General features: G+C 50.0%; 1 pseudogene; it reads left to right on the top strand.

The window, feature by feature from the left end:
* The first annotated feature begins 314 nt into the window (after positions 1-314).
* LOC133930301 (soluble starch synthase 3, chloroplastic/amyloplastic-like) lies at positions 315-8,636 on the top strand (annotated as a pseudogene).

Here is an 8,636-nt window from a genome sequence, read left to right on the forward strand (position 1 = left end):
CAATACAAATTTACAGTTAGAATAATTGACCAAGGAGGAGTGTTACAAATAAACATATTTTAAATATTAGTCATGTAATCAATTAAAGAAGTAACTAATTAGCAGTTACTAATCCAACAATTATAAATATAAAGCTATGCATATACTATCTCTATCTTTATTTCTATTGCTAAAAATATATAGTAGTTTTCGCATCCTACTGTAACCTGCCCTGCCTTGTCTACCCCTCCCACCCCACCTCCTATCTAATAAAATAAAAAAACGAAAAAAATGGGAACTGAATGCCGAGGAAAACCGAACCGGCCCGTGCGTTGTGTTATCCATCTGCCACCCATACCGCTCGCCACATTTTTTTTAGGGTTTTATCCTCCTCTCCTCGCCCGCACACACGCTCGCATCCGCCTCCCGCACCACCGGCGGCAAGCTCCTCACCTACATCCCCTAGGTGTTGGCAGCGGCGCCAACCTCCCTGGCCTCGCCCACGTTCTCTTCCTCATCCGCCTCGCTCCAGCGCTCCCTCACCTCCGCCGCCGTCAGCAAGATGAAGAAGGCGCTCGGGCTCCGCTCCTCGGCCTCCCCCAAGGGGATCGGCAGCCCCGGGAGCGGCGGCGGCATCCCCGCGTCGTCCGGCCACGGTCGGAGAGCTCATGCAGGTGCAGATGCGCGTGTCCAGATCCGCAGTGCTCTCCGGTCCACGCAGACAAATCTTCTTCCTTTCGATTTGACTCGACTTTTCTTTTCCTGTGTCGGATCGCCATAGGGTTTAGGTCCGACGGCGATGGTGGTGATGCTGGCGCAGCTACGCGTGAAGGCGGTGCAAACGATAGAGTTCACCGCGAAGCATGTCCCCTAGCATCCCGCGCCGCTGGCGGCGGTCCAGGCCTTCTGCTTCACCGACGCGGCCGTGGCTGCAGGCGCCGACGTCGGCCCAGGAGGAGAGCAACCACCGCGCCAAGCATGGCAAGGCGGCGAACCACGTTAAGCGGTGCAAGGAGAACAAGAGACGGGAAGAGTGAAGAAAAAGAGGCCCAAAAATTAGTACAAAAAATCATCACGAACACCCAATGGGGGGGGGGAGGAAATAAAGAGAGAGGGAAGCGTGGCTAGGGTTTCGATCTCCGCCATGGATGCTGCCGACGCGTGGGGCCACTCGTCCTCCTCCTCCGCCACCACCAGGCGCTTGCAGTCGCACTATGTTACGTCCGGTCGATTATTTCTTTCCTCAATTCGCGCTTGTTGATTTCGGTTTGATTCGATATGGGGTTGATGTTGGTGGTTATGGCTGCTCAGATTTCTACATGGGGTTCGAGGACACGGACGTGGGCGGTGGGGAGGAACCAAATCCGCACCGGGGCCGAGCCCTACAACTGCCCCTTCCGCGGCAAGGACTTCGACTTCGTCGGCCTCTGCTGCCACATCGATGACGAGCACACGGCTGAGGCCAAGAGCGAGGTTTGCAGCGTGCTTCTCCACGGAAATGGCAGCGATTCTTCATTACGGAAATGCTAATGCGTCATGATCAAATTGACTTTATAGTGCTGGAAACTTTGTGTATGTTTTTTTCTATTTCAGATATTTTGGATGGCAGATTTATTGGTAGGAACTCGAGACCATGATCGTATGCAGATCCATGTGAAAGGTGTTGATCCATATTACATTTTTTTTTAATTGGAAGATGCATGTTCGAAGTATTGGCTCTGTGGTCCTGATCTAGATGGCATCCACGGTAACACCACTAGTTCAGGAGGTAAGAATTTTCTCCTATTTATACATACATGATTTAGAATTTCTCTTGGACAAGCGGACTTATCTGATCAGTCCATAATCATATACCTGGACCGATATCTACTTTCCTTTACTCTATATGAAGAATAGTGGTTCATGGAGCTATTGCTCCTCACTCCTTCAAATTCCATGGCATTCGAAATGGAATTGATCCCGATATTTGGGATCCATATTCTGACAAGTTTATTCTGGTATACTAATCATCAAGTGCATTCATACATATTTTGTATATATGGATTTAGCCATTTACTATCTACTTGGATTTAGCCATTCATACATCTTTGGTATACTAATCATCAACAGGCGCTTGTTGATTTCGGTTTTAATGCAGCTGCAGTTACATTTTTCCTTTTATTTTATCCTAGGATATCCTATTTATTTTATAATTTGTCTGGGAGTTTACGAACATCTCGAGCTTTGCGAACCTAAATAATTCTATTGCAACTAATTTGAATTTGATTTTTGTTGGACCACTACCACTCTAGCAGACTTGACTTATGTTGGCTATAGATCAATAACTCAAACTTTTTGTTTCAATTCCATTGTGAACATTTTCTAGCTCAACTTTTTTGCTGCATTCTATTTCAGGTCCATTATACATCTGAGAATGTTGTCGAGGGCAAGAGTGCTGCGAAAAAGGCATTGCAACAGAAGCTTGGATTGCAACAAACTGACACTCCTGTTGTTGGAATCATCACTCGTCTAACAGTCCAGAAGGGAATCCACCTTATCAAACATGCAATTTATCAAACTCTCGAACGCAATGGACAGGTCTCATCTCTTGCTCACAGATATTGCTTGCAAGTTTGTTATGTTTCATTTCATCATTGTTGCATGATTTTAATCCTGAGCAATTAGTATTCTTTCAGTTTCCATTTGTATGCAAATTAGTGATCATGCATTTCAGTTTTTCAGTTTCTATGCAGTTAGTATTTCCATTACTGCATGTAGGTCTTTAATTAGCAGTTTCTGTATGTAGGTCTTTAGTACTCAGACATATGCTAAAGAGCTGGTTGTGAGACTTTGTTTGGCTTATAAATAAAGAAGAAAACAGAAGCTGCAAGTAGTGCAGAGCAACACAAAAGAAATTCCTGTGTGTTCTCATGTGTGTTTACTCGTGTTTCTATGTGTTCGGCTTGAGATTTCCAACATTTGGTTGTCGATCCAAGTGCAATTATGTCATCGTGGGCTCCTAGAGGCGCGCAGTCGAGGACTCCTCCGTACCAAGGCTGTCATAGCTCATCAACACCTCCTCCGTGCTGGCCACGGCACCGTGAAGACGGCGGCCGCAAGATGGTTGTGCAGCGCATCGTCAAGGAGGCATCGGACTTGATGGTCTACCTCACACTCACACGGACGAACTACACCGAGTGGGCGCTCGTGATGCGGGTGAACCTGCAGGCGCAAGGCCTTTGGGAAGCAATCGAACCCGGCGGCAATGACTACCGCGATGATAGGCTGGCGCTATCCGCCATTCTCCGTGTCGTGCCATCGGAGATGCTGTCCACTCTCGCCATCAAGGACACCGCCAAGGACGCCTGGGACGCGATCAAGACGATGCGCGTCAGCGTCGAGCATGTTAGAGAGGCGAATGCACAGAAGCTGCAACGCAAGCACGACGAAATCGATTTCAAAGATGGCAAGTCTATTGACGACTTCGTCATGAGGATGACGAGCCTCGCCAACAACCTCCGAGTACCGGGGGATGAAATCACTGATGTTGAGGTGGTGCGAAAATTTATGCAGGTCATTCCAGAATGTCTCTGGCAGGTTGCCATCTCCATTGAGATCCTCCTTGATCTGAGCACAATCAAGATCGAGGAGGTGACCGGTCGCTTGCGTGCTCTGAAGCAGAGGTACAAGCTAGGCTCTTCTAGCGGCAATGGCGGGCAAAAGCTACTCCTCACTGAGGAGAAGTGGCTAGCTCGCATGAAGAAGCGTGATGGCGAGGGAGGATCCAGTAGCGGCAGCAATGGTAGCTCCCGTTGTCGTCATGGCAAGAACCATGGTCCCAGCTGCAGAACGGGCCGCGTGACGGCAACGCCATCACGTCCGACCCAGGAGGTGGTCGGGACAAATGTCGGAACTGTGAAAAATTTGGCCATTGGGCCAAGGATTGCCGCAGCAAGCCGAAGCGGGCTGAGGCCCACCTGACACAGGGTGACGATGATGAGCCCACGCTTTTGATGGCCAAGGCTTGTGTCACATCGCCCGCCACATCCACTCCGTAGCTGGTCGAGGCGAAGGTATTCGCACAGCTGGATCAAGAGGATGACCGCGACGATCGGATGTGCTACCTCGACACCGGTGCCACGAACCATATGACCGGGTTGCGCGTTGCCTTCTCCAAGATCGACTTTAGAATCCGAGGCATTGTCAAGTTCGGCGATGGCTCCATCGTCGACATTGAGGGGCACGTCACGATCTTGTTCGTCTGCTAGTCCGGCGAGCATCGCGCGCTCATGTGGGTGTACTTCATTCCTCGTCTCATCACCAACATCATCAGCATTGGCCATCTCGACGAGAACGGATGCCACATGCTGGTCGACAGTGGCGTCCTGCAGATCTGGGACTTGGATCGACTGTCGCTGGCAAGGGTGAGACGCTCCCCCAGCCGGCTGTACATGCTCAGCCTCAACATCGCACGACCGGTGTGTCCGTCGACAAGAGGCTCAGAGGTGGCATGGCGTTGGCACGCGAGGTACGGGCACCTCAGCTTCCAATCCCTGCGCAAGCTCTCCAAGCAGGCCATGGTGCGAGGGTTGCCGCGGATTGATCACATTGATCAAGTCTGTGATGGCTATCTCGCCGGGAAGCAAAGGCGAGCATCATTCCCCAAGTTGGCGAAGTATCGCGCTGAGCACGTCCTCGACCTTGTGCACGATGACCTCTGCGTGCTGATCATGCCAACGATGCCTAGCGGCAACCGCTACTTCCTACTGCTGGTGGATGACTTGAGCCGCTACATGTGGCTCAGTCTCCTCCCAAGCAAGGACCAAGCTCCAGTGGCAATCAGGCGGTTCTAGGCCATGGTGGAGGTGGAGTCGGGAAGGAAGCTCAAAGTACTCCTCACTAATCGCGGCGGTGAGTTCACATCGGCGGAGTTTGGAGACTACTGCACCGAGCATGATGTTCAGCGGCAGCTCATGACCCCCTATTCTCCACAACAGAATGGGGTCGTTGAACGCCACAATCAGACAGTGGTCACCATGGCCCAAAGCATGCTAAAGGCAAAGGGCCTCCCCGAAACATTCTAGGGTGAGGCCGTCTCCACCGCCGGTTTCATCCTCAACTGTGCACCAAATCGGAGCATCGATGGCAAGACTCCGTACAAGGCCTGGCATGGCGTGCGGCCAGTAGTGCACTTCCTCCGCACCTTCGCCTGCGTCGCGCATGTCAAGAATGTGAAGCCTCATCTAAAGAACCTCGATGACCGCAGCACCCCGATGATCTTCGTTGGCTACGAGAGTGGGTCCAAGGCATATCGGGTGTACGACCCCATCAGCAAGCGCGTGCATGTGACGCGTGACGTCATATCCGACGAATTGGCGCAGTGGAAATGGAGCACAGAAGAGGAACACAAGGTGAACGTCGACAATCCCTTCACCGTGGAGTACGTGGTCACTAGGGAGCCAGTGTGCGACACGCGTATGAGCTCCCCGGACCATGGCTGAACATCTTCTCCACCAACACCTGCAACTGTAGAGGATCAAACTCCGGTGATAATCAAGCACGTCACGCCACCCACGCACGACTCTAGGCCTGATGTAGATGCTGATGATGATGCTCCTCAGCGCTACCGCACAATCAACAACATCCTTGGTCTGACAACACCACGAGGGTACGCATCGTGCCAAATCGACCTCGACGAGTTTCACATGGTGAACGCTAAGGAACCAAGCAGCTTCGCTGAAGCAGAGCAAAGTGACAGCTAGTGGAAGGCAATGTAGGAGGAGATGGACTCCATTAATGACAACAAGACCTGGAGTCTTGTTGATCTCCCTGCAGGTCACCGCGTAATCGGCCTAAAGTGGGTGTACAAAGTAAAGCGTGAAGAGCATGGAGACATTGTGAAGCGCAAGGCGTGTCTGGTTGCCAAGGGCTACGTCCAGCGATAGGGGGTGGACTTTGATGAGGTCTTCGCTCATGTTACCTGTCTGAAGACGGTGCAGCTCCTACTTGCCATCTCCATGCATCAGTCCTAGGAGGTTCACCATATGGATGTCAAGTCGGCATTCTTGAATGGTGATCTCCGGGAGGTGTACGTTGCACAGCCGTCTGGCTTCATCGACAACAAGCACAAGAACAAGGTGCTACGTTTCCACAAGGCGCTCTACAGTCTCCGCCAAGCACCGCGCGCCTGGAACGAGAAGCTGGACGCCGCTCTACTCACACTCGGGTTTCATCGCAGTAGCTCCAAACATGGAGTGTACACGCGAGGGGAAAGTGGGAGTCAGCTGATTGTGGGCGTCTACGTCGATGACTTAATCATCACCGGCGACAACACCAGCGGGATCCACGAGTTCAAGGGGGAGATGAAGAATTTATTCCAGGTGAGCGATTTGGGAGCACTCAAGTACTACCTCGGTTTCGAGGTGCAGCAAAGCCCGGATGGCATCAAGTTCGAGCAATCCGCCCACGCGCTGAAGATTATGGAGAAGGCTAGGCTGGTGGATTGCAACCCCTGTCAGACTCCAATGAAGGTACGCCTCAAGCTCAGCAAGTCGAGCTCATCCCCGCCGGTCAATGCTACTCTCTACCGGAGTCTAGTCGGGAGCCTCCGGTACCTCGTCCACACCCGGCCGGACCTGGCCTACTCAGTAGGCTACGTCAGCCGCTTCACGGAAGCACCATGTGAAGAGCACCTCATCGCCGTCAAGCGCATACTACGCTATGTTGCAGGGACAAGAACATTGGGTGTTCTCTACACAGCCGGGAAGAAGAAGAGCATGTGGCCATGTCTGTTGGGTTACAGCGACAGTGATATGGCAGGCGACATCGATGATAGGTAGAGCACCTCTGGGATGATCTTCTTCCTTGACGACAACCCCATCACCTGGCAGTCGTCCAAGCAGAAGGTGGTGGCATTTTCATCCTGCGAGGAAGAATATATCGCCGCGGACTCCGCGACGTGCTAGAGCATTTGGTTGGCATGGCTTCTGAGTGACATGCTCAGCTCAGAACCCAGCGTGCCAGTCCTAAAGGTTGGCAACAAGTCCATAATCTCGTTAATCAAGAACCTAATGCATCATGACCGGAGCAAGCACATCAACACAAAGTTTCATTTCATCCGGGAGTGTGCAGAAAAAGGCCAGATCGACGTTGAGTTCATCGGAACAGCTGAGCAGCTTGGTGACATTCTCACAAAGCCTCTCAGGCGCGTCAAGTTCATGGAGCTCCGCACGAAGATTGGCATCGTCAACACCCAAAAACTACATCAGGATTAGGGAGAGTTTGTTGCATGATTTTAATCCTGAGCAATTAGTATTCTTTCAGTTTCTGTTTGCATGCAAATTAGTGGTCATGCATTTCAGTTCAGTTTCTATGCAGTTAGTATTTCCATTACTGCATGTAGGTCTTTAATTAGCAGTTTCTGCATATAGGTCTTTAGTGCTCAGACATATGCTAAAGAGCTAGTTGTGAGACTTTGTTTGGCTTATAAATAAAGAAGAAAACAGAAGCTGCAAATAGTGCAGCGCAGCACAAAAGAAATTCCTGCATGTTCTCGTGTGTGTTTTACTTGTGTTCTCGTGTGTTCGGCTCGGGATTTCCAACAATCATTTATACTACGCTCAGTTCTGAACTGAAGCATGTTGTCTTTCAACAACAGGTGGTTTTGCTAGGTTCAGCTCCAGATCCTCGCATACAAGGTGATTTTACAAACTTAGCCAGTAAACTGCATGGTGAATATCATGGTCAGGTGAAGCTTTGTATAACCTACGACAAGCCACTGTCCCATTTGGTTAGTTTCAGATCCCCTGCCAGTAGCCTCTTGTATTAGAATTGATGAGTACTGAATCTATGATCCTGTTGTAGATATATGCTGGTGTGGACTTCATTCTTGTTCCTTCCCCTCTTTGAACCTTGTGGTTTAACCCAGCTTATTGCTATGCCCATATGGATCCATCCCAATTGTTCGAAAAACTGGAGGTGAGTATATGTCTGGAATCTTTATATCCCAGGGCATTGCCTTTCAAGTTGACGTTAAAAGGTGTACCGTGCATTCTGCAGCCCTTTATGACACCGTATTCGATGATAAGGATCGGGCTAAAGCACAAGGCCTTGAACCAAACAGATTCAATTTCGAAGGAGCCGACAACAATGGTGTGGATATGCTCTCGACAGGCAAGCATAACCAATCAAGAGTTGCACAAACTATAATGCTGTATCATTATACATTCCATCTATCATCATTTTATTTCAGAGCAATAACCACATTTTATGACGCTCGTGATTGGTTCAACTCCCTTTGCAAGAGGGTAATGGAGCAAGATTGGTAATGGAACAGACCTGCTCTTGACTACAAGGAACTGTACCATTCTGCTCGCAAAAACTGAGACCTTAATGACGGGGAGAACATATTTGGTTTGCCCAGGTTTGAAGCATCTCAGTGAATGCCCTTGTCGGTACCCATTCTTTTGTCAAAATGGCAATGGGGAGAAAAGAATACTGGCTTCTGCATCCCCACTGTCTGTAACAGCTGTCTCACTGCCCTCTGCCTAGCGATGGCTTGAGTTTGCGCTTTTTTTTTTGTTGCGCGTGTTTTTTTTTTTTTAGTTATGAACATCTCATGAACAGAGTTAGTGTTTATTCGGTTGGGCTGAGGTTTTTTTTTACTTCTGGCTGATGAT

This window comes from Phragmites australis, chromosome 10 (genome assembly GCF_958298935.1).
Source record: "Phragmites australis chromosome 10, lpPhrAust1.1, whole genome shotgun sequence".
NCBI classification, from domain to species: Eukaryota; Viridiplantae; Streptophyta; class Magnoliopsida; order Poales; family Poaceae; genus Phragmites; species Phragmites australis.